Genomic DNA, 26,245 nt, shown 5'->3' on the forward strand with positions numbered 1-26,245 from the left:
CCCTAAGTGCCGGCGTGTGTCGGCGGCGGTTACGCGTGTCTTGTTCATTGACCTTCCAGTTGTTGTTGCTTAGGTTGCTGAGAATCTGCGAGCCGGGCGCGCCCTCTTTTGCTTCGTGCGTGTCACTTCATGTATGTATGCAGTTTGGCACATGCGTTACACGCATATATGTGCAGTGGTACTGCATGAACGCGAAGTCACTTTGCACGCACTGAGTGCACCGCTGGTAAGAGGCTGTGTACAGAAAATATGTGCCGGATTATGGAGAAAAATCCAGCCGTTTATGCAAATGTCGGGAATGCCAACCTGAGTATATACCTGAATACACTGCACGCATATATGCAGTTATACGGCGTACAGATGCTTGCGCTGGAGCAGCTGTTTTGTACGGGCCCCAATTTACGTTGGAACGAAGCTGTCTACAGAAAATGCGCTCGAAGCTGTGCTGAATCGGAGATTTTACGAACCCGACCGCGGCGGCTGCGTTTTTATGGAGGAAAAACGCTAAGGCGCCCGTGTGCTGTGCGATGTCAGTGCACGTTAAAGATCCCCAGGTGGTCGAAATTATGCCGGAGCCCTCCACTACGGCACCTATTCTTCCTTTCTTCTTTCACTCCCTCCTTTATCCCTTCCCTTACGGCGCGGTTCAGGTGTCCAAAGATATACGAGACAGATACTGCGCCATTTCCTTCCCCCCCCCCCCCAAAAAAAAAACAATTACGGAGTACCCGGGTTCGAACCCGACCGCGGCGGCTGCGTTTTTATGGAGGCAAAACGGTAAGGCGCCCGTGTGCTGTGCGATGTCAGTGCACGTTAAAGATCCCCAGGTGGTCGAAATTATCCCGGAGCCCTCTACAACGGCACCTCTTTCTTCCTTTCTTCTTTCACTCCCTCCTTTATCCCTTCCCTTACGGCGCGGTTCAGGTGTCCAAAGATATATTAGAGAGATACTGTGCCATTACCTTCCCCCCCGAAAAACCAATTATTATTATTATTATTATTATTATTATTATTATTATTATTATTATTATTATTATTATTATTATTATTATTATTATTATTATTATTATTATTATTATTATTATTATACTGACAACCTGCGTGAATTTCGGTGATACTGAGTAGACGCCTATTCTGGCGGATGCCTTTTGTATACACCAGAACTGCAGTCTGGGACAGCCTGCCTGCCGAAAATGTGTTTAAGACTGCGGTAAGTCTAATGGGAAACATTCAAGTGGAGATAAGAGTGTGAATACACTGTGCACCGCATCTTTCTTTGCTTCGCTATAAAGGAAGAGAGAGCAGTAAACGAAAAGAGAGTTTTACGCGAGAAGTGGAGAGCAAAGAATTTTAATAACAATAATAAAAAAACTTGATAAGCTCATTGATTAAGCGTTTGTTTGAAATCAGTGAGTTCCCAACGGCATCGCGGATAGGCCCGAAAACGTAACCATAGCCTCAAACAAAACAGTTGACGATTGTTCTGAAAAATATTTACAAACACACCGCTCTCTTCTGTTTACAGCGTAACGTTTTTTCTGTATGTGTGTGTTCCTCGTAACTTCTTAACTCCTACCTTGTTTTCCTCCAAACTTAATTTCTGCACGAAATATGTCGTCTTCGTTTTCAGATATGCTGGCATCCAATGCACTGGCCCTCTAATACGCCTCGCAAGTCTAACAAGAGTGTCGAAAGATATATTTGTTTCTGCCTGCTTTGTTAAATGGCATGCTTGAAAGTCAATTCACAAACAAGTGGTTGTCTGAACGTAGGACTTCTCTGTGTGCTCACTCAGGTTACTTGCATCACCCAATCAGACCGTGAGGAGTGCAGCGGGACGGCGGGACACCATAAATAATGAGATTGTCAGAACCACTGGAATCATAAACATTGGAGGAACATAAATGTGCAGAAATCAGACCCGTTGCGATACCTAACTGCAATTGGCTCGTCTAAGCTAACTGAAAAAGCTTTGTGTTCTACCAAATGCTCAGCTTACTGTGTATCCGTAAAGCTCTTGCGTACTCGAAATTATGCACAACTCTGCAGGAACTGAGCACAATTACTTGCTTGAGTTTGCTTTCCGCTGAATACCGAGCAGTGCACACTCTCTCGCAGTTGAAAGGGATGCCCGCGGCCACATCACCACGGCCTCCGAGATACGGGACTACCGAGCGACCTACGGCTCCTTCGGAGGCCACAAAGTAACGGCCATTTTTTTTTTAGTGGGTCGCCACCAAGCTTTTAGTGATTTTGGCAGCCCTAATATAAGACCACACCTAAAGCTTCTACTTAACGACTACTACTTATTTCACTTTTTAAGCGTTCGTGATGGTAAATTGTCGCTGATGTTTTGTTGAGGACTGCCGGGTATGTTCCAGGGTCAGTCGAACCGTAAAAGCGCTTTTAAAAATAGTTTCATTCCTTATTGGAACACAGATGTGCTACAATTTTTCTGCATCATCTACGCCGCGCTCATTACAAGCTCTCCTACGTTTATAAATCGGCTGAATGTCTGTGGGCAAAAAAATTGTTTCGGTTGGCTTCGCAACGAATCATACACAGCTCGGTGCATCGCTTCATTCGATCGGAACTCTTTTCATGCTGAGCAAGGGAATGTGAGAGACACTCAAAATGCAGGTAATCGATGGTGGCAACTGCCTCACGGGTACAGTATGACGCCGATCATTGTCATGCTGCAAAATGCCACCCGTAGGCAGCGGTCCACGTCTCTTTTTCGTTGTAGTTCTATAAGTTGTCTCTCCAGCAGCTCTGAATAAGAGGTACCGGTGACTGTGTTCCCACTAGGCGTGTATAGTGCTCCAAACTGATGACTTTCGGTCATCAGAAGAAAGAAATCATAACCTTCCCTGCAGATGGTTGTGTCCAAACTCTTTTGCTTTCGGGGGATAATGAACGACGTCATTCCATGACCGCTCTGTTTGCTTCCAGGGTTTGGCATTGTACCTATATTTCGTCGTCGGTAACGGACCTAGCAGGGAAATCATCACCTACCCGTTCAAAGCGCTGCACAAGTCTTCCACAAACGTCAACACGTCGCCATTTCAGTTCTGCTGTTAGCTGCCGTGGTATACCCATTGTTAACTTAGAAGCACATGGCGCCGATGGGTCCCCCAGCACCTGTTCCCGGGAGCGGTCATCCCCATGGGAAATAGAGGATTTCACTGAGAGGCGCACGCCCGCGCGTAGGGTGCCTACCAGCACTAATCCTTTCGGCTCTGGCGCAGAGTCATCCCCTGCTGACCAGCAGGGGGCCGACGACCTTGTCCCGCTGAAAACATTCCTTTGCTGTCAGCGGAGACGGCGAATCCGATGCGTGGCAATCGATGGAATGCACATCCAGCGAGCTGCTTAGCGGAGTCACGCGCCCTGCATGTTCCAGGAGGTGCGGGGTCCACTGAGCTCGGACCGGTGAGCCCTGGGCTCCGCCCACTTGTACATACGGTGCCATTGCATTGCTATTGGTTCAAATTGGGCGAGAGCTGGTTTATTAAAGCTCCGCCCAATTATCGAAGGGGTTAAAACCCGCAGGAAACAATGACTTTGGACGAGCGCGTCGAGTCTCAAGCTCGGCCGTTTTTAACAGCCTGTTTTAAACAGCCCTTTTTAAACTGCCTTTTGCTCATCTGCCTTTTTATGTGGATCCTGTCTTGAATAAATCAGTTTGTTTGCCAAGAAGTTGGAATTGCTGCCCCAACCGGCAACGTGTCGCCAGACGAGCGGACGAAGACCGCAAATCCCTCCGTACTGCTAACCGTCGTGTATCGATCACCGGCCAGCGTGCCATCACCATCCACCGCTCGCGACGAGCAACCGGCCAGTCCAAATCGGCCATCCCATCAGAAGGAGGGCAAGAAGTTAACGCCTATATTGTCGACAATTCCTGAAACTGGCGTACATCACGAATAATGTGATTTACTGAACTATGGTTTCCGAACCTAGGTGTGGCTATTTCATCGACAGTCACTCGGAGGATTTCCCTTGTAAATGTTTCGACACTTGCGGTACTCTCCGGGGACACAGCTTGATGTGCCTGACCAGGCCAGAAGCGTCTTTCACAAATTTCCCCACCATTTGTGAATTTTCCACTGCAGTAGTTCTCTTGTGCTGTGCCAAACGCGCATCATCGTACTTAGCTTTCATTCTACGATGAAATTAAATAGGTTTCACACCTTCACTTGTCAAACATCTAGTAGTAGCACGTTCTTCTTTTTAGTGCAAGTCTCAAATGGGGCGGCCATCTTTACTCAGCTGCTATGAATACGTTTGCACTGTTCTCCTGTCTACTCGCCATTCCTTATACCCTGCTACCAACAATGCTTCCAACATACAGAACAGTGTGCAAAATCTCGAATTTTTATGAAAAATGTGCGCTTTTCATCTGAATGACCCTCATACACGCAGCGACAAGTGCGTGTCCGTCGAGTTATGAGTTTGCATCGCTACTGAAGGGTACTTGTCCCGACGTCACTTTAATCTGAACGATCAGGCATTTCTGGTTTAGCAAGCCGGGTTTCGGTATGCAACAATGGGATTGGTTATTAAGCATTGTGTCAACAAATAAGTAAATATGATTGGCCTGTGCATCATTGGTAAGCAATATCGCTGGCATCTAGATATCATCGCTAACTATTGGCTGTGTTCTTACCACGCAACGGCACGCAGTGACCTCGGCTCTGAACTCATTGCAAATGATCCAGCCGACTACACCCGCTCAACGTACGTCAGCGCTGTTAGATTGTACAGCGCTTATAAAAGCAAATTAAATTAATGTACGTACAGCGATTTGTCTGTCTTAATGAATGGGACTGCTCTCATTAATAAATTATTCTCCTGCGCACACACCCGTTCATTAATTCTAGTTTGTTAAACGACTGGCGATTAAAGAGACGCGGCTCAGCCCCGCCCCTAGGTTATGGCCGCAACGCTGGAAGGGTAGGGTGCGACAGCGCGACCCGGTGAACCCAAGGAGCCAGCGACGTTTACAGGCTCATTCAAGGTTTCTCGGCAAACCAAACAAAACTGCGAGCGGACGAGACGTTTGCTCCCGTTTCGATGCGAGTCTTCTTTCTAGCTGCTTTATCTCTAGCGTCTCCGTCCATTGCGTTCTTTATAAAACGTCCAATGCAGCTATCGCGGGGCGTCGTCGCCAAAGGGTCCCACGTCCGATTTAATGAACCGGGCCTCTTCTTTAAAAAAGCGTTGCCCAACAACAAATTACCGCCGCAGAAGAGGACCGACCTTCCCCGGCCGCCCAAGATGCGCAGCAGCGGCCGCCGCTGCAACTTTACCCGCGCTCCCCCGAGCCGCTGCAGTCGGCTCGACCGGAAGTGTGGGCTGTGTACTTTTTTGCTTCACTCTCGCCCCGCTTGGGGCGCCACCTGCAACACTTTCGCTGACGCCGCCGTGGCGAGCGGTTGTCGGACGGAGTACGTCGGTTTGTGTTTGTCGGTGGTGCTTTGCGGTCGGTGTTGCGCGTTGTCATCCGAGTTCCGGGCCAACAAACCGCTCGAAGCTGCTGGTGGAGAGCTTGCGAGTCGGGCGTCGACGGATCGTGGCGCGTCGCCTTGCGTGCCTCTCCCAAGTGAAGGGAGCGGCTGCAAACGCCGAGTGTTGTGTTTGAAGCTTGGCTTCTTCCTCCTCAGAATTGGCCCTGGCTTTTTAGAAGCGGGCGGTGGTTGTGACGGCGGTGTTGATTCAGCTTCATGCGGATACACATCTCGTCGACATCCCCATCAACGTCACACGGTAAGTGTGTGGTTCGACGCGATCTTAGTGGCGTGTTCGCATACTATACATGCCGTGCTCACCTGTTGCATCACTTTAAAAGGCAGCCACCTCAGCCGGCTTCGCGCGCGCGATTTGCATGTTGTAGGCGCACGTGGCCGTAGGCGCGGTTCGAAAACATGTCTCGCCCCCTCGCATAGTAAAGGATAAAAAGCGCGGGATGCTCTTCCAGCGGCTGCGTGGGCGGAGTGGTTCCTGGCATGTGGAGATAATGCCTCCACGGATCGTGTGTTTGCTCAGGTCGCCTTCGCGTGCGCAGCCTGTTTTAGCTTCGACACCAGCTGCTTGAAAAAAGGAATTTGTGTCGTCACAGTTTCCCGCGCCGAGATGACATTCATGGAAAGGTCAACGATACATGGTTGCAACCCGGGCGTGTGATAAAAACAGATCAGTAGCAAGAAAACGAGGAGGCGTACGTTGACAGAATTTCCAGTCTAACTCGAGCATGTGTGTTCAGTAACTCAAACGTCAGTCTTCGCTTGTGTTCTTCGGTGGGCGTTGATTGTACACTTTGGTGGTACTAACGTGTCTTGCGCGACGTGCATGCTACCACTCTGATGTGTTGCAGCAAGTTGGCACCATCTGCAAGTGGCCTTTTTTAATCAGATTTCAGCAATTTAGAAATCATTGTTCTCTGATTCTCGCAAATTCCCAGTGAAATGCGCTTATTACAAACCGACACTAACTAGCGTACACTAGATCTTCATAACATTTACATTCCAAGTACGGAATGTGCACCTGTATGTCGAAAACTTTTCACTCGCCATGCGTAACCGAATTTGTTTTCTCAGGATTGTGAGTAGCGATTCTTGATACTTCCGTTCCGAGCGAAGTGCAATCGATTCGGCGATTATTGTAACGGCCGCGCGCGGTCTTTCCCATCGCTTGCAAATTGCCATGCCGGATGTCAGCGAGGAGCGAGACATCGCGATGCGTGCACGGCTCTCGTGCGACCTTTGTTCAAGGCAGAATGTCGCGTGCTGGCATTCGGGCTTTTAGAAGCGCGTCAGCATTACATGGCCGGAGGCGACTTCTAGCAGTGCCGCAGCATCCGGTCTCTGACGGGATTTTTTTGCGGTAGACGGTGTTTCTTTGGTCGCGACTTCCCGAGACCGTTAGCGTGCGCAATTACTGCCGTCGATAGCGGCACCCGCGTTGCCGGGGGATTAGAAATTTGCCTATTTCTTTTATTTCCTGCGTAGCCGCTATACCCACGCCCTTTAACTTTACCTTGCTGTAGGTCGGTTATTTTTCTTTCTCCTTACTGGCGGCGGCATTGCCAGTTCTAGAATTAGATTTTGTGCCAGGCCCCACATCGCGATGTAACAACAGCGTGAAAATTAGCCGCGTTGTGCTGATAGCCCGCGCAATCTCGAAGGTAATTACCATTTTGCCATAAATGTCCTCCAGACAGGCGGCGGTACGGCATCGGCGACCGTTCACGCAATTAGATCGATCATCCCCTATTTACTCTTGCTATGATGTGCGGGTGATTCCCGTGGATTTGTCGTCATGAATGGCACGTCCCACTTTCTCGGGCAGCTCGAGCCTTGAGGCAGCGAACGCCTACATGTTATCTTCGCGCGGCGGTAGATAATTTCGTTATCTCCCTTGCTGCGCCGCGATTGTTTATTTTGCCAGTTCTGTTTTCATATTGTAGCTCATTTGTTCCAGTCTGCGGCTCGTCTCAGTTTCATCCAGCTAATCTTTGCAGCACGTATTCGCATGGCACTTGAGTAGTTCGTTCGCATCCGTGCGTGTTGTCACGATTTCGAAATGCTTTGAAAACAGCGCAGATGAGGGCGGTCGCAACTGGACGTTGCATAGAAGACACCACGGAAGATAGGGTCTTTTGTGTTTCTTCTTGTTTAGGTCGTCCTTATTTGCTCTGCTCTTACACCCTTTACCATCTTTCTCTCACGCGCTCGGCTTGATCCTGCTGTTGTTTGCGCGCTTCATTATCCGAAGCGCGCTTGCGTTTGCGCGTTCTTATACCCACAGAGTCTTTTAAGTCCCGGCCCGTGCGCTCGACGTGTTTCGGGCGTCTTTTAACATTTCGCTTCAGCTGGATGCCACGCGCGGCTTATTAGCATAGAGCAGCTCTCAAGCGCGTCCCTTGAGAGTCTATAACCTTGTTTGAGGCACTTTAGCGCCGGTTGCCGCGCGGCATCGCCAACTGCTTGAACTCGTCTTGGTGGGGGTCACGGACACGTCGTCGCTTCGGTAAAAAGCGACGACTAGGCTCGCTCCTTCGAGCTGGATCGGAGAGACGCGAAGCCCTCGAGACGTCGCCGCCAGCGGTTTCGAACAGGGCGATGGCTTCTCAGTGCGAGCCTGTCAAGAGGAAATTCAACAGGCATTTCTTTTTTTCTCTGCGCCGTCTTTTTTTTTCCTATTCTTTTCCTCCCGTTTTTACGACGGGACTGATTTTTTGAAACACTCTTCGGCTGCCGTTGGTACGATGGTGGAATAGGAGGAGGCGATTGGGGCGGGGGGGGGGGGGGGGGGGGGGGGGACGAGGCCTCCGCGAGTTCTTCGCCAAGCTGGAGAGATCCTACTCGTCTGTTCTCTCTACCTCTGTACGCGTTTCGTCACGAAACCGCGCGCGCGCACAGCTGCGATTCAACTGGTGCCTGTCATTGACGCGGCTGCGCGCTCGCTCTCTTTTCTTTTCTCTTCGTTCTTTTCTTTATTGCTCCGTCGTTGATAACAACGTGTCGCTTTCCCCGTACCCGCCGCTGCAGCTCGAAACGAGCGAATTGTGGCTTCTTCCTCGGAGTTTTGCAACCGCCGCCTCCTTTACAGCTCCCTGCTCGCCGGCTTGCTGTTGCTACGATTCTTGCAATCTTTGGGGGAAAAGAAAGAATAAATGAGAGAAGCAAGAACAACGTTTCGAACGTGCCACTTCGCTGGGGACCCTGCCGCGGCAGTCTTTTACGAACCTGCTACGTATATGGCGCCTTCGCCGCGCTACCTTGATACGTATTCCATTGATGATGTCGTGTCGAGCGTGGTTCGACAAGTCGGCGGCGTATTAGCGTCCTCCCTAGCACGCCATTCAGGGCGGCGAACGACCGACCCTCGTCGGAGGCCGGTTGCGCGCGCGGGGATCGTTTGTGTGAACGAGCGGCATTGAAACGCGCCTTGAATGCGCGTAGTGTAGGAGGCGGACGCGTTGCGTAAAGAAAAAAAGTAAAGTAGAATAAGAGCGCGTAGTGGCGTGATGGAACATAACCTTGTGAACGGAGCGGTTTGCGTGCCTGACCTGTGCAGCTTGCTGTGCGAAGGCCGTAATAACTCATTTCAAGGACGAACCGAGATTAAAAATGAAAATGTGGTTTATTCGTTTGTTTGCTTACGGTATGTCAGCGGCTCTGGCGCTTCAAGCGAACGGGTGGCAGGTTTTTATGTTTATTATGTAATGAGACAAATGTTCGTTTGACTCCTCACAAGCTGCATAAATGTCATGGATCAGAACGGACAGTGTTAGTCGTGTTTAAAGCAGAGTTTTACTCGGCGTGTGTTGACCTACTCGTTAAATTTCTGTAAGGTGCTGCAAATGGCGGTATAAGTCTCCTCGAATAAAGTTCATTGTTATTATCACCAGGCCACGTCACTGTTCATGGCGAAAGCGACTATCACGGAGGCAGGATTCGACATTTTGCGGCGCCTGAGAGGCACAACTCTCTATGCTTTAATTCAGAGGGTTTGGAGACACGCATAGCCGAAAATTTTAGCTTCCAGTAGTCACTGGTCTCAGTGTAGCCCGCAGGACAAGTACAACGCCATGCAACCTGTCTGGTTCGTTGAGGAAACATCGGTACTCGACATGGATCTGTCCGGCTAATGTGACTCCCTCATTCTTTAGCTGCAGTAAAGGGGCGGTCACTTTATTAGTATGTCCTGGGAATGTTAATTTTCCTTCTGTTCCTCCTCTTCACTCGGAACGCCAGAGTTTCCTCGCCTCTCACTCTGTCTTTCGTTTCTTACCCCTCCCCCCCCCCCCTTTTTTTTTTTTACATTACTCGCTCTTAATTTCGCTCTTAATAGGAGAGAAGCAAAGAACTGTTGTGACCCTTTGTAATTTCTACTGCGCATCAAGCAGGATGTGAAATCCGCGGCCTCAGCCAAGTGGAGCCTCCGAAGAAATGTGCGGAAACTGTACTTACGTGAAATGTCGTTGTGGCTGTTTTAAATTCGTAACCTGCTTTGTGTTGTGTTCTGTGTTGTGTTCGAGGAAACGGTCAGCTTCCTTGTTCTAATGAGTGGCGACGTATGCACTGCACGGTCGGTATAGTGCAACTGTTTTTTTTTTCTCCCATTACTTTTCGTTCTTACCGTTCCTCTTCGAGTGGCCAATCCAGCGACAGCAATGGTGGAAGTTACTGATTCCAGCGAAGAGTGGCGACAAGAAGCAGTGTAGAGTGGAATTGGAGTATAATATTTGCAGCATTTATTCTCTAATCTTGTTGTTTGTGCGTGTCGGGTCCTTATTTTTATTTCTTCGAATAGACCAATATCCCTCAAGAGAAAGTGTGCAACAACTGTATCTTACCGGTACTCACCTACGGGGCAGGAAAGTGGAGGCTAACGAAAAGGGTTCAGCTTAAGTTAAGGACAACGCAACGAGTCATGGAAAGAAAATTGATAGGTGTAACGTTCAGAGACCGGAAGCGGGCAGAGTGGTTGAAGGAACAAACGCGTGTTAGACATCCTAGTCGAAATCAAGAGGAAGAAATGCGCTTGGGCAGGGCATGTAATGCGAAGACAAGATAACCGCCGGTCCTTAAGGGTAACGGAGTGGATTCCAACAGAAGGCAAGCGTAGCAGGAGGCGGCAGGAAGTTAGGTGGGCAGATGAAATTAAGAAGTTCGCAGGCATAGGGTGGGCGTAGCGGCAAAGTACAGGGTTAATTGGAAAGGCATGGGAGAGGCCTTTGCCCTGCAGTGGGTGTAGTCGGGCTGATGATGATGATGAACATTAACACAAAACGCGTGGAACGCACGAAGAGTATTCCGGAACTCATCGGTGACTGCTGATCACAACACGCAGTGCCCCAATAGGAAGCCTTGAAATGTAATGAGCGTACGTACCACATGGGCAAGCACAGCATTCTAGGTAGACTCTGCACTGAAAGATGGGCTGATATTTGTCTTTGTGTGGCCAGGACAATTACTCCGCATTGTCGTCGTCGTTTGGTGGCGTATTTTTTCCCCCTTTCCATCACAGCGAACTGGTGTAAGGGTATTGGTCTAGCTTCAAAGAGTGGGGCGGTGCCTCTTGAATTATCATAAGGTAAATTCCTTCCTGATTTGCCTTTTCCAAATCACTGCACCAGCTGACGTAAGAGTGGAGACTTGCACCGCGTCTTTCAATTGTGGAATTAGCGTCAGCAGGGACAAAACAGGCGACGGTGGCCCCGGGTCTCCAGCTACCCCTCGGGCGGCCCAGCTGACCGGGCCGGTTTGCACGGGCAAGCCGCAGCAGCTGACCGGATGCTCTTCGCCGGTGCCTGCGTGTCTCGGTTTGCTCGTGGCCGACGTTGGCTCGCCTGCTTGTTTGCGTCTGCTGCGGGCAAGGGAGGCGGCTGGCTACTCGGGAAGAGGCGCTTGCGCGGGGAGGGTGATAGTCCGGTTGCCGGCGGCGAACGATATGGACCGTGCTGCGGTTTGAAGAAGTCGGTGCTGCCGCGGCTTCGGCTCTGTTGTTGTTGTTGATCTGGGTGTTTCATTCGTGGTCCCCTGATCGGACGGTACTTCGCACCCGGTCGCGGTCAGGGCCGAACTCGTTTATCCCGTTTTCGGGATTAAAGAGAGATGTGCCGCTGTCGGCCTCTGGCTGTTTTGCAGCGTGTGGCGCGCACCTCCTGTGATTCATTCACATTACTTGTCTCCTTTTGTGTGTTTCTGACGGGCGCGGCGAGGGGTCAGCGCCGCTCACTCCCGAATTTGTGGAGAGGAACAGTGTTCGGCTTTTCTCCCGGACTCTTTTTTTTTTTTCCTGCTTCCGCTTGATCGTCGGAGCGCGAAACGTAGGGGTACGCTGCCCTGTCTTGCGCTACCGACTGTAGCAGTTGTCTGTTTGTTGTCTTTCGGTTCTCGTGGGTAAAATCTCTAAATTTTCCAAGTGGTACGAGATCGTGTTGTTTGCCGAGAGTTGGTTCGCAGTCGTAAAACGACGGATAAGCGCTACAAATGGGACCGCAAGCCCTTGCCTCTCCTATTCAATCGGGTCGTCGATCTTTGTAGCGCCTTTCTCTAAGTGTGTCGATAAGAGCCAAAGCCGCTTACAGAGAGAGCTTCCAGCGACCCTAGCGAGTCGAGGCGGGGCGCCTTTCAAGTGCCCTCCGATGGGGGCACCCACCGGTAAAAATACATCTCCCACCTACGAACCTCCTACCTCCAGAAGCCCCCGCACACGAGGAGCAGCGGAGGCGGAACAAAATTAAAAGACGCAATGGGTGACCTTTGAATTTTTGTTTTCGGTTCTTTGTTTTTAATTTTTTTAAATGCAGTAATGCATTCTTGGTCTTGCACGCCAGAGTTTAGTCGCAAAGCTTTTGCGCCCCCCATTGTAGTGCTCACCTGGGTGGCAATAAATATCACCTGTGACTTTGTGGGGTGCGTTGTAGTTTACTATATTCATACTATACAGCACACACACTGTATAGCACATCCACGTATCCAACTATAAACCGAAAGAAGTAAAAATGGTTTGGTTTGGTTTGGTTTATGGGGGTTTAACGTTTCAAAGCGATTCAGGCTATGAGAGACGCCGTAGTGAAGGGCTCCGGAGGTTTCGACCACCTGGGGTTCATTAACGTGCACTGACAGCGCACAGCACACGGGCCTCTAGAATTTCGCCTCCATCGAAATTCGACCGCCGCGGCCAGGATCGAACCCGCGTCTTTCGGGCCAGCAGCCGAGCGCCATAACCACTCAGCCACCGCGGCGGCTAGAAGTAAAAATGGTGTTAGCTGTCCTCTTGCGCACACCCTTTTATAAGAGGGAATGTGCTAGTGGACGACTTACTCCCTTTCTTCTCCCATACAGGCGTATTCGTGTTTAGAGCGTAGATACGAGGACAGACAATCCAAACTATCCGGGGCCATGTTGGAAGGAGGAGGAGGAGGCGCTATCGGAGGGCATGCATTTCTGAAGTCGGCCCAATTCAGAGTTCGTCTCAGTGCCGCGTTATAGTCTGGTCGTCGGCTGTCCGCGGCGTTGACACAACCACGTGACAGCGCTGTCTCATCCGGCTCATTTCTGGCGCCGGATATTCTCTGCGTTAACGCAAAGCCAAGGGCAGCAACGTTGTTGACCGCCTCGAAATGCATTGACTCACTGAATGATGATTGATTGCTTATCAGGAAATGAAAGGCGCAGTAACTGCTTCACTTCTCGATGGACACTTCAGCCGTGACGAGAGGGAAGGTGGGAGTGAAAGAAGAAAGGCCGAAAGAGGGGCCGTAGTGGAGGGCTCCGGAATAATTTCGACCACCTGGGAATCTTGAACGTGCACTGACATCGCACAGCACGCGGGCGCCTTAGCGTTTTGCCTCCATAAAAACGCAGCCGCCGCGGTCGGGTTCGAACCCGGCTACTCCGACTCAGTAGCCGGTGTTACGGTTGGCATCTGACACCACATGCAGAAAGGAATTTCACCCCACCGTCTCTCTCCATGCTTCGTCGAAACGAGGCATGACTTCTCCTGCTAGGGTTGGCATCTGACACCACATGCAGAAAGGAATTTCACCCGACCTTCTCTGACCATGTATCGTCGAAATGAGGCGTGACTTCTTTCCGCCAATCAGACTCTGTGGCGGTCACGTGACGTCGACGGAAGCAAGATCCCTCCGACGATTGTAGACAGCCTATTTAAGGGGCTCCTAAATGTACTTTTGGATATTCGTTCTCTTCTCTTCATCTTTCACCAACCTTGGAATAAACAGTGCAAGTTTCGCACTAGAAATCGTCTCGTCCTTGCTCGGTCGCCATGGTCTACCGGACGCCTGCAGCCCGCCGACGACTACCCAATAGTAACCTCGGCCGAGCTTCGATAGGCATGCGTCGCAACACCGGGCGCCCTAACTACTGAGTCGCCGCGGCGGGTACTGAACGATCTCTTTGTCCGCGCACTGCAGAACACGTTTTCGAAAATAGGCGCGTTCTGTTTGCCGCATTCTTTCCCCTTTACCTTTTGTGGGAAAAGACTTTTCTTTTTTTTCGTCAAGCCAGCGCTTATCCAGCTGTCCGTATTGCAGAACTGTCAGGCAGAGAGGAAGCGGTGGCTTTTCCACATTGCATGCCTCCTGCCTCCTCCGTCCCCGCTGCACAGATTCGGAAAAAAAAAAGAAAAACAGTGTAAGCATATAAAAGGAAAGTTGTGCACTGAAAGATTTTAGCAAGTATTACTTGTCCTTTTATTGCTTTTTGTTACGTTAGTCATCGCGCCATTCATTTCGACGCTAGCGAAAGGCCGTCGGGCCTTGTGAAGGTGGCGTCACGACAGCTGCGGAGAGCAAGCCGGACGATGAGCCGACCCGTGACGTCACCCTTCATGTCGCTGTCATTGCAGCTGCCGCCGTCTGTGACGAAGCTGCCATGGTTCTGCCTGGCTGCGTGCTTCTCGCGCCGGCGTCCCTGATTGGCGGACCACGCAGCCGAAGAAGGCCCAGCGGAAGTGGCCGCCACGCGCCGCTGCCTCCGCCCCGAATGGGCTTCTGTTTTAAACCCTCGAAAACAACAAAGACGAGCAGCATCAGCAAAAAAAAAAAAAACAAGAATAGAGAGGCGGAGAGGCGTGATGCATTCAGCGTAGACAGTCGTGCGTGAAAAGGGTTATCAGCGCCTGCAGATGTCCAGATCTGCGTTCCGCTAAATACACACGACTTTAGGCGTCACATGCGGATGCACTACGCGGGTATGTGTTTATCCTTCGACATATCGCACACGCCTTATCCATGTCTTTCTTTTTTTTTTTAAGAAACACCGCGCTTGCCAGTGCGATGAGGCAAATTCTCAAGTCCGGCGCGGCGCTGACGCGTGTTGACGGAAGTCGCTCGTTTGCAGTAGTGAAATAATTTAATTAGAACTGTCGTTGTCGTGCATTTTCCTTCTTCACGTTGGTGTCTCTTTTCAGAGCTGCCTTCTTTACGTTGTTCGCCTTGCTGCTTCGGACGTTCGGCTTGAAGAGGTGTCGTGCACGCTGTGTGCTTTGGAACTCCGCTCTGACCCCTGTTGTCCCGACTGGGTCGTTCCTGGAGCAAATATGGATCACTGCCCTTTCTCCCGTCCTCTTTGCTTCCCTTATCCCCTTTCCTCTGCCCCCTTTTGACTGCGGTCAACGCAATTGGAAAGTCTAGCTGACCTTGGTCAAGCAGAACAGCAGCTTGGGCTCGTTGGTGATGGTGAAGTAACAGCGCAAAAAACACAGATGGGACACAGAACAAGGACACACAACGAGCGCTCGTTGTGTGTTCTTGTTCTATGTGTCCCGTCTGTGTTTTTTGCGCTGTTACTTCGACTTGGTCAACCGGACGCAAGTTTTACTGATAGCTTGATTTGCGCTCTTGAATAAACCTGTTCTCTAGTGTGTGCTTCAGCGGGCGTAACGCGTTATCCCAATTACTTTAGAAAGCTGCTTTGCATGCAGCAAATGAAGTCGCAAAATAATTGTTTCAACGAAGCACTTGCCTCTGCCGCGTGCTACTTACATTATAACGAGGATTCGTACAAACGAGGCGTTTACCCCGAGGCAGAGTGGCACCTTATATATCAGCCTTTGTGGACCACTGCGACTTTAAAAAAGGTTCCGAGCAGCCCCGCAAGACTCGGCTTCCGTCCCATACCGGATGCATTACGCGGGTATGCGTTTGCCCTACATGCATGCTAATAGGAGCGTGCAGACACATCAATAAATCGCCAAATTGAATTTAAAATGACTGGCTGTACAGTGAAACAGTCTGATATAAAAAATTACAGAGGGATTAGTCTCAGAATAGAGTGGGTAAAGAAAAATATTGGAAGGGGGGGGGGGGGGGTGCGTAGTCGTATACAACTCAAGACCGAAGCGGCAAATGCTCCTCAAAGGAACCGCTCCAGCCAATGGGGCCGACTGAATCCCCCTCCCCTCTATAATTTTTTGATCGATCGTCTTGGACTTGCTGGAGTGAAATCGCACGGGATGACAGTCCAATACGGAATAACTTCCGCGGCGTCATGAAAATCGGTCGACGCCATTGGATGGATGGTCTCCTTTGAGGGGCATCGTTAGCTTCGTTCTTGAGTTGTACCCGACTGCAGAGGTGTGCTACCCGTGGTACAGCAGTAGAACGGGGAGTCCACCTCTTTGGATTTTATCTACTATCTGTTGATGCACGCATGAATTTAGGTGCTCGGGGAGCCACCAAAAGCACTCCAAGGAACCGCGGGGTTCCACGCAACCAAGTTTGAGTTCCCCCCTTTTAATGAAGGAGAGGGCGAAGAAGTTCCGGTTTAGATGCAATGGAACACTACTTCGGGCAAGAATTCAGCTTGCCGTTCTCGTCATAGTTAAGGCTGCACGGGACTCGAGTGCTCACTCGAAGGCTTGCGAGAGAGTTGACTGGGCGACGCGGTCTATAGATAAAGCGCCGTTTGGTCGTACTGCGTCAGCTGCAATTGGAACCGAAGACAGGATAGAGAGAGGTTCCCGAGGAAACCCAAGGTGTCGCTGAGCGTGCTGTGTACTCGTAAGGCGAGGAGGCTCGTGATGACGCAGTTATCGGAAGGTTGGGTGCAAGTGGTGCCTTCGTCACGTCTCGTTCGGTCCTGGAGTGTTGCCAGCCCAGAAACACGCTAAGGAATGTGGTGTTCCTATTAAAGCGTCGTCGGCGGCGCTAAGAATGTGGGAAATATTGCCGACGCATTGGATGTTTTGAAACGTATAGCTCGCCACTAAAGTTGGATCTTGCTTCGGAGGATTTGCCCTTCTCTCTTCTCTGGCGATTGTGCGCATGGAATATGGGGCTTTAACGTCGTAAAGTTGCGCATGCGAGGCGTCGTAGTGGACGGCTCCGGATCAATTTCGGTCACCCGGGGTTATGTTAACCTCGCCAGTTGAGCTGATCCTTCACTGAGGGAATGGTTGATCATATGTTCTTGAAGTTGTTCGCACTTCGTTCGTCAGATCAGTTCTTAACTGGCTGGCGCTATGCTGTCGTCTCGCTGCCAGTCGAGATTGGCATGGGCAGGGGCCTGCCTCGTAGGATATTACGATCTGCCATTTCGCGAGAGCTGAGAAAATTAGCGCTGGAGGCTACGCAGATGACATCTGGATTCCTTAAAGAAAAAAAAAAGGGGGCGGGATGAAAACGCCAGAAGCTTTCTATATAGGAAAATAATAGAACGCTCCGAACTTATCCAATCATCCACCACCGCCGCTCGCAGGTGTTTCTTGGAGCCAAAGTCTGCTTACGCGACGCCGGGAAGTGATGGGGTCCGTTCCTACTGCCTCAACCCGTTCAAACCACTGCGACAGCAGCGTACCCGTACGCGCATACACACGCAGGCGGCCTTTGAGTACACACAGGCCCAGCAGCCAGTAGAAAGCGGTGGGGGAGAGGGGAGGAGAGGGGGCGTTGCCGACTCAGTCCGATCGGCGCCAAGGGCACGCCGGCGGCGCGCGACGTCGTCGGTGTGTGGGCTGTGCTCGCTTGTACAGTTCGGTGCAGCGCCGCGGAGCCCGAGTGAGCAAACTGTCGCGCTTCCCTCCCACGCTCGTCGAAGCCATCCATCGCCCGTGCAGGTTGGAAGTGGTTGCTCTTTCGGTGCATAGTATATAACAGACACTTGACTTCGCCTGCGAGGTGAATTCTTTTGAGTCACCTAGAGAGAAAGAGATATGCAGAGCTTGGACGAATTCCGTGCAGTGCAGCTGTTCTCTTGACACGCTGTCTGGAACTATCCGCGCGCGCACTCGAGCTTTGGTGTACTGCGCACAACTGACTGGTGCTGCGGAGTGCAGAGTCGTCGCGCCGGCGTGACCCTGAACGCACTGCGTCTGCTGAATGGAGCAGGTGCAGAAGCGAGGGTACCGCGGAACGTTTTTGTTTCCTTTTGCTTTCCCATTGCAATCCGTCTTTTGATTGAAGGTAGCTTGCGCCATCGATAGAGAAGTCGAGGGATCGTCGGAGAAACGCGCTAGGCAGTCCTCAAACGGATGTCACGTGATCAGGGCGGCCTATAGCAGGGCCCGCTTTCAGTGGATTGAAGTTTGTCTCTCGCGCCAGACATCCGCTGCGCGTATGTCTTCCTCTTAAGTGAACATCGAAAATAAGGCATGGTGGACTACCGCTTAGTTTCCGTCACACGGTTCAATTGGCTCTGCACGAACGACCACTGATTCCTTGCCCGTTTTCGTTACTTCCATTTCAAAATAGACTGCGCTTGCAGCGATTAGGGGGAGCACGTAAGCTACACATTGCACGAAATCGGCAAAGTCTACACAAGTTAAACTGTTCTGGTAGTGCTGTCTGACAGCTGGAACGGCGCATAGTGTTAATCATTGCACGTACCGGCTGCTTTGCTCTGCTGTATTCTTGCAAGGCGGCGTGTGTGTGCTGGGATTTGCAAACTGGCGTCGTGATATACGGTTGAACCTCGTTATAACGAAACAGTGGATATAACGAAGGAACGGCGATTCCCCTTGGAAGCTCAGTCAACAGGAGCTATAACGGAGCTACGGATATAACGAAGTAATCGCCGGGCCCCTTCCAACTTCGTTATAACGGAGTTCAACTGTATATTAAACGTGCATCGCCGATAGCACACATACGATGCGAAATGGAAGGGAAGGGGACAAGCGCTGGTGATGGCGCGATGCCCTCGACACTGGTACACCCTTGCAAAGAGACAAAACATGCGCTGAACACTAAATCACACGGTGCGGGTCTGACTCTTCATATCTATATTTTAAGGTCTTTCAAATAATGCGCGAGCACTCCGTTACCGCTGTCTACCGCCACAGCCAACGCCCCTGCAAGGCGCCAGATGCGCATGACAGCGAGAGTGCTCTTAGCGCCTTGCAGAGGCGGCAACAGTAGCGGTACAGAACGGTAATCGTACGCCTGAGCGAGCAGCGAACTCGCATGGTATGCCGGGAGTCTATGGTTTATTCATCGGGGAGGAGAAGCGTCCGTGAGCGTCTCAGTTGCGTCACCGCAGCACGTGCCAAGGAGCTGGCATGCGTTAGTGACGTTGCCTAATCTCAAGCCATTCCGTGAGGCTTTCGCGAGTTTTCTCGCCTCGACGTGAGCGTATCCGTTGCGACACAGCAGTCGACTGTCCGCCCGTCACACGTCATCCTCGCGTTTCACTACGTTCTTGTCTCGCCGTTACGCTGTTTGCGTCGTTGATAAGGGCTGTTGTGCGTCGGTCTTCTGAAGCACCTACTCGGGGACGGATTGGAGAATCGTGTGCTGGCACGGAGGTGCAAGGGGACAGAGTCGACTGAGCAGCGCTTGCTTTTTTGTCGTAGAAAACATTGTCGTATACTCTATATCACCAAAAGCGTGAAGCATGACTGGGACAAGAGTTGGCGCCAACCGGTCAGCGGTCGAATTGCCGGAAATGGGAGCTGTAGTCGTACACAACTCAAAAACAAAGCGACAAATGCCCCTCAAAGAAGGTCATCCAGCCACTGGTGTCGAGCGCTTTTCTTGACATGGCAGTCAATCCGCTCTTACGCTGTATTAATTCGTGCTTAATTCCTTGTTAACCGCGATCTCATGAAAATCGGTGGACGCCGTCGGCAGCATGGAGGCCCTCCTTTGAAGAACATGTGCCTCTTGGTTCTTGAGTTGTATCCGACTATAGTCTTTCAAACAAAAAAAAAATGGAAGAGGGTGGTCGGGGGGCTCTCCAATTCACTTTACTAGCTTAAAGGCCCCCGGGATTGGGGGTATTACATAAGGGATGGGTTACATGTATAAAGTAATTGAATAAACAAAGAAAACACGTAAGGTACATAAATTGTTCGCTATTAAAGGTAGTAGCTAAACAGTTCGTAAATGTTGATTGGCAGGTTATTGCGGCGATGTCGTGTGGAAGGCTCTCTTACGAACAATAATTCGGCTGCGGTGCCTACAGATGGACCGAGGCAGTCGATATGCCATACGCTGAGTGCAGTTCCGCAAGACACTTGCGAGAGCTCGGGTTTTGGGCAGCACTCCTGCGAACGATTAAATTAGTTGTTGTTTTCTTGCGCGCGTGTGGAATGGCGCGAGCTCTAGGACGGCACAATAAAGTACAAACACAAAGCATCATTTCAATTTCATGTTTCAGCGAGTGCAGTCTACTGTCTTCAACTACGTCCACCATTTTTCCTTTTTGTCGCCGTTCTCTCGGGGACACCCACATCGTTGCGTAACGTGTGAGTTCCAAAAATTGGGATTCAATAACCGCGTCGGAGCTAGCAGAGATGCGCCTCGCTTAAAAGGGCGCGTAAAAGTTAAAACAAAGCCTGTCCAACGGGTTGTGAGCAGCGCCGTTTGGCGACAGCGTAACGAAACGGTCTGCATATAAACCCTCGTTTCTAGTCCAAGGCTCTCGTCTGCCGCAAGCTCCGTGTGTGCGCTGAGTCGGAGTGTGTTCACAGGGCGTGGTGTGTCGCCTGCGCTGGCAGTTTCTCGCTGCTGACTCGCCGGCGAAGATACTGGAACCCACCGCGACGTCTAGCAGCGCCGTCGGCGGAAATGGAACGCGAAATGGGCTCGTGTTACGAAAGGGTGTTTACTATCTGTCGTCTGGCGCTGCCTGTACAAACTGCGCCGAGACTTTTTCTGTGTGGCGTCTCGTTTTGCTTGATGTCTTCGCAGTCAAGCGGCGAGAGTAATGGCGTTTTAGAAATTCTGAAAACTTATATGGCTATTACTAACGGCTGGCTACAAATCTCTAATTGCATTCAGGTTTCTGTTTGTAATAGTTAAAAAGTTAGCTGTTAGAATTTAGTTAATCGCTTAGCTAGTTAAAAGTCGCCGGGGTGGCTCAGTGGTTATGACACTCGGCTGCTGACCCGAAAGACGCGGGTTCGATCCCGGCCGGCGGTGGAATTTCGATGGAGGCGAAATTCTAGAGACCCATGTACTGAGCGATGTCAGTGCACGTTAAAGAACCCCTGGTGGTCGAAATTCTCGGAGCTCTTCGCTACGGCGTCCCTTATAGCCCGAGTCGCTTTGGGAGGTTAAACCCTCTCAATCAAACTTAGCTGTTTAAGATGATTCGCCTGGTTTTTGACGTCCGCGAGCACTCATATTCCTATGCCGCAAATTGCTTCTCGTTGCCTCGAGAACCCTATTTTTAAAAATTAGTGATCACCTTCCCTGAAACACGTGGCATATTTGCCCAAGGCGTATTTGGATTGCGTCGTGCGAACGGGAGCAGCTGTATAAAAAAAAAGCAAAAAGCAAGCACCTTTGTGCAAGCGCATTGCAGGTCGGGGAAGAGGACTGTCTCGGTTCTTTCTGCCCACGTACGCCTGCAGGTTCGTTCCCACCCGCATACATAATAGCCCTTTAATAAAACGAAATTCAATGAAACTGCGCACGAAACTGAAGTAGCAGCGACATTGAACAAAGGTGTCTCTCACTCCTCGGACCTCAGCGTTGTTTCAAAGCCACCCCATCGTAACGGCCAGAAGGTGAAGTGCAGCGCCCGGTCGAGCAGCCGGCTAGCCGCGAAGCTCCTTCGGCAGGGTGGACTGGCGACGTGATTCGGACCCGATTCGGCCCCCTTGTTTTATGGTGGTCGCGGCAAGCGCGGCCTGAGTGCGATATCGTGGCCTGCAGCCGGTCGTCAGTGCGGCCGGTGCGGCGTTCGCTGCCGGGGGCCCGTTGGTTTGTGCTCGTGTGTGGCTTCTCTCTTTTGGGGGGCCCGCCTTGGGGATGCCGAGGAGACCCGCGTCCAGTTTTGGAGAATCCTCGCCTCTCCGCCCGTCCTCATCGATCAGCCTTCTTTTTATAAAGGCGCCGAAAGGTGAAGCCACCGCTCGTCGCGTTGCTTTTTTCTCTTTGCGTTCCCTGCGTTGTCGTCTCGTCGCTGCCTGCTTGTTGGGCCGCCGCGTGGGTCTTGCTCTTGGTACGCCGCGGTCTCTGCGACAACCTTGACGCCGCCGTTCAGTTATACCGTATTAGCATTTATTTAAGCATCCCGTCCTTTAGCCGCTTTTATGATGAGGACATATGTCCTCTAGAATGGGATTCTTGGAACTTGGTGCACAACTAACATGCATGGATATGTGCTGTTTTTAATCTTTCACTTTTTTGGGGGGATTTTAAAGAAGTGTGTATGTGTGGGGCGGGGGGGGGGGGGGATGGAGGGGTGCGTACAGCTTTGTGAAAAGACTTAAATTGGAACCAGTTGGCGTACACTCGTGATCGCATATCTGCGCTTTCTGGTGTTTTCTTCCTCTTAGTTTCGATTTCCGTTTACAGCTTTTCTGTCATCGTAAACACACAGGGTTGATTGAACTTGCGTTAATACGGTATACGGGCACCGAACGCCGATAGAAAGTGTATATAGTGGGCCTTGCGAGGTCGTTCTTGCGCATTTTTTTCTTCTTTCACTCCCTCTATTTTTATTGGGGTGGAAGCGTTTTACGGCGGCTAGTGAAGGTCCTCAATTTACTGCGGACTTTCCAGGGGCCCCTTAACAGCCTCGGGTGGAAGAGAATAAAGTGCGCGAGTGGGGCTTAAAGGAACCGCCGCCGCTTGACCGAGTAGTGAGGTGGCTTCTGCAGGGCACACGGGTCGAGATTGTGGGGCGCACGCACTGAGTGACGGAGATCTCAGCCGACGTTAAACTGTAGGGTGGCTTTGGCGCCCGTGTTGCGGCAGGTGCGCCTCTGCACTTTCGTCTCCCTTCGCCGGCAGCCGCGTTGCTTCGCGGTAGGCTCACGCACATTGCAGCGGCTGCTCCCCTCATGCCCGTCTCCTGACAGTTGTTTCTCGGAGAAGTAGGGCCGAAGCTAAAAAAATTCAGGGGAGCACTTCAGTACTAAAGTCAACCTCGGTGCATCAAGGCGAAAGCCTTTGTGTCGCCCTGTTGAGCTCTCCAGCTCGACACGATCGCCTCACGCTTCTCTAATTAGTTTCGGTTTCAAGTTACGGCTTGCCACACATTCGTTATATCCGATGGGTTCACTATATCCGGTTTCATGTTACGACATATGCTTTCTAAAACACCGTCGTTTCGTCGGACTAGGTGGCTGAGTGGTTAAGGGTGGTGGACTGCTAATCCATCGAGCTCTGCCCACGTGGATTCGAATCTCATCCTCGTCGAATTTTTTTTTTCACTTTGTTTGATTGACAGGTGGAGCGGATACTTCTTGTACAAGTTTCCCGCGGACAGGTCTTGCGCACACTGATGAAGCAAGAAGGGCTTTCGCCTTAAAAAAAGAGTGCCGGTGCCTTGTCTTGCACTTCAGACACCCCCCCCCCCCCCCCCCCTCTTTTTTTACAGCTATACAGCTGTATGTGACACGCTCAGTGTCGTTGTCGGCGTCGTCCGCACAAGCCACACCTCCTGCACTGTCTCGTAATGAATCCACTGCCCTACATAATGTTTCGGCTGTCGAGGGCGTGTGAAATAAATTAATCCTTTAACGCCTCGCATTGGCGTGAATTCGCGATATACCGGGAGGTGCGGATTTCGATCCCCAGTGCCGCCGGGTAGCCGCCGGTGATACAGTGGGTACAAAATTTCCAATGTCCTGGTTCTCGGCTTATTTAGGGTGAAATGCTTGGAAAATGGGTCTTGGAACCCACCTTGAGTAGGCAACACACCTTGTGTCACGGTGCTGTTTGGCCATGGATCCCGTTGCGCCATAAAAATCCATCATCATCGTCATCATTTCACGCCATACCGATTTCCCAAATTTCAGCGGCGCTAGCAGCTTGTTGGATTAAGTTTTTATTTGTGGAAAAGACTTAATCTTTAATAATTTGGTCGCTGAAGTGTTAAACCTAATTGCAGAAAAGCGTGACTCTCTAGTTATCAGACTTGCTCGGCGACCAATCGCCATTCCAGTGTGCACCGACAGGGTAAGGAGAGGAGGAGGCGGAGGAAGGTAGTCGGCGTTGCTCCTTGTGCATCGCCTCTTTCATTTTCTGAACCCTCCGCGGTGGAGCAGCGCGCTTTTGCCGGAGAAGTGGTGGACCTCCTCTCAGTCATTATTGTGCTGCTGATGCCACGCGTGTGTTGCTTGTTTGGAGTTTTATTATTTCGTCATTCCCATTCGGGTATACTTCCCGAAACGCCGCTACTGCGTATTTGTCTGAAAATTTGCCACCCCCCTCACAATTTCCGAAGGGTGGGCCGCGCGACGGCGTGGGCTAATGGGGTGGCTCGATTGCTTCCTCAACACCGAGCCGATTGATTGTAAAACATTTATTGCGTCGAGAGCAGGTTGCAGGAGACGCATACTAGATGGCAGCTATCCCATGGCTGGCGTCGACCTCATTGGCCCGCTCGATTGCCCGTAACCGAGGATGCTGAAATTTGCAGCCCGGAACGGGGAAAGGAGGAGGAGGGGGAGGGGGGGGGCGGCAACTGGCGCCGCCCGGCGGTAGACGCTGCTGCTTCTCTATAAGAGTTCGGTAGGGGGAGCGAGCGAGTTAATCCCTATTAGACGGAGCTCGTGTGGCATAAAAGAGTGATCCCTCTTCGTTGCGCGCCAAAGGAGTAAAGTGATGCGGAAGAACCCATTAGAGGGGATGAAACGGGGGGCGCTCGCTAAACGCATGTTTAGCCGGCGGAGCTGAGCCGAAAATGATACACGGGCAGTCGTGCCGCTTTCTCTCCTTCCCTCTATTCCCCCTTCGTTCGGATGCAACCACGTACTGGATAGAAGAGGATGTACAGCTACTTTGCGCGCGCCATTGTGGCACCGCTTTTAACGCGCGCATCGTATTTATCCCTGCTCTGCTCTCCTCCATTCCCTCCTCCCTCTTCACCTGCCGTGCTTTGCCACGTCGCACGTAATTGCGGCCGCCGCTGTGTGTATAAGGGCCCGATGAGAAGGGGTTGTCGGGCGAAACCGGACGCATTTCATTATAGATTGTACAGGTGCGCCCCCTTCGGGAAGTCTCGAAATGTTCGTTTCGCTTTCGCGGAGCCGCCTGTGGAATTCAGTGTAGCCGTTAGTGTGCTGCTGCACGCTCTGATTGGTGCGCTTATATTATTAGCTGCGGTGACAAAGTACGCTCGCTCGTCCTTACTGCGGAGTGTGCCCTCTAAACACGAATACACCTATATAAGGGAGTGAAAAGGAGAGCAAGCTGCCCTCTAGCGCATCCCCTGCTAGAGGATAGTGTACTCCTTTTTTACTCCTTTCTGTTCAGAGTTTTGAGGACACTGCACCGCGGTGCTTTCGCTTTAGCCGCGCTGCGAAGCACCTGAGGATTTATGACTATCGTGCATAAAAATTGGAGGGACGCTTAAGCTTCGCCCGAAGGGTATGACGCGAGAGCGTCAATTGTTGTTTGGTGCTTTCTTTCTTAATTATTACCTGCTTTTGTTACAGACACTAATTAGCGTAAATCGCAGGCAAGGAAGACCACGTGATGCACCGTAAGACACCCAAGTTCTCCCTTTAACCAAGCCGGACGAAGGTGACTCGGTGGGTTGCGGGTAACGCGCCTCTCTCGCAGCCCAGAGGTAGTGGGCTTGATTCGGACTGATTACCGTAGTTTTATTTTCAGCGAAATTAATTTACTTTCCATCGTCGTATGTCGTAACGACGTTTCAGTCATGCTACTACGTCACTGTCGCAATTTAACTTGAGTTTTAATAATTTTCATTCCACAGCTTTCAAAGTGTGACCTCGCACCTCTCGACCAATCCTGAATTAGTGCGACAGCGCGCACGGCTTTACCTCGGAAAAGCTTTCCGTTTTCCGCTCTAACGCTCTCGGATTAATATCAGAAATCTGTTTGTGTTGTCAACACAATGCTCTACAACAGCGTCGCAGTCGCTTATTAGGCCGACGCGCAGGAAAGGAGGTGTTACAAGTGGTAGTCTGTTGGTCCCTTCACCGATCTCAGCTAGTGCGCTCAAGTACGCTCTCTCCAGCCTGCCTGCTATCCCTTTATTTCCGCTGCCCTAGCTCAGGTGCTTCGCATAGCGCTGGCAGATGCCAGGGCTAATAATAATGATAATTGGTTTAGAGGGAAAGGAAATGGCGCAGTACCTGTCTCGTATATCTCGGCGGACACCTGAACCGCGCCGTAAGGGAAGGGATAAAGGCGGGAGTAAAAGAAGAAAGGAAGAAAAAGGTGCCGTAGTGGAGGGCTCCGGAATAATTTCGACCACCTGGGGGTCTTTAACGTGCACTGACATCGCACAGCACACGGGCGCCTTAGCGTTTTGCCTCCATAAAAACGCAGACGCCGCGGTCGGGT

At 51.1% G+C, this 26,245-nt stretch overlaps 2 protein-coding genes across 3 annotated transcripts in view; one reads left to right on the forward strand and one right to left on the reverse strand.

Annotated features, from left to right (window-relative positions):
* The window catches only part of LOC144128863 (E3 ubiquitin ligase Rnf121), a 283,986-nt gene that overhangs the window by 227,016 nt on the left and 30,725 nt on the right, over positions 1-26,245 (reverse strand). The window lies entirely within an intron of this gene.
* Positions 5,631-26,245, forward strand: part of LOC144128865 (uncharacterized) — a 148,431-nt gene continuing 127,816 nt past the window's right edge. Inside the window, exon 1 of one of the 2 annotated variants that reach the window (XM_077662638.1) lies at positions 5,631-5,769. The gene's annotated coding sequence lies outside the window, so the exon portion shown is untranslated. The remainder of the gene's footprint in view (positions 5,770-26,245) is intronic. The other variant, XM_077662639.1, reaches the window with a different exon arrangement.

This window comes from Amblyomma americanum, chromosome 4 (assembly GCF_052857255.1).
Source record: "Amblyomma americanum isolate KBUSLIRL-KWMA chromosome 4, ASM5285725v1, whole genome shotgun sequence".
Taxonomy (NCBI): Eukaryota; Metazoa; Arthropoda; class Arachnida; order Ixodida; family Ixodidae; genus Amblyomma; species Amblyomma americanum.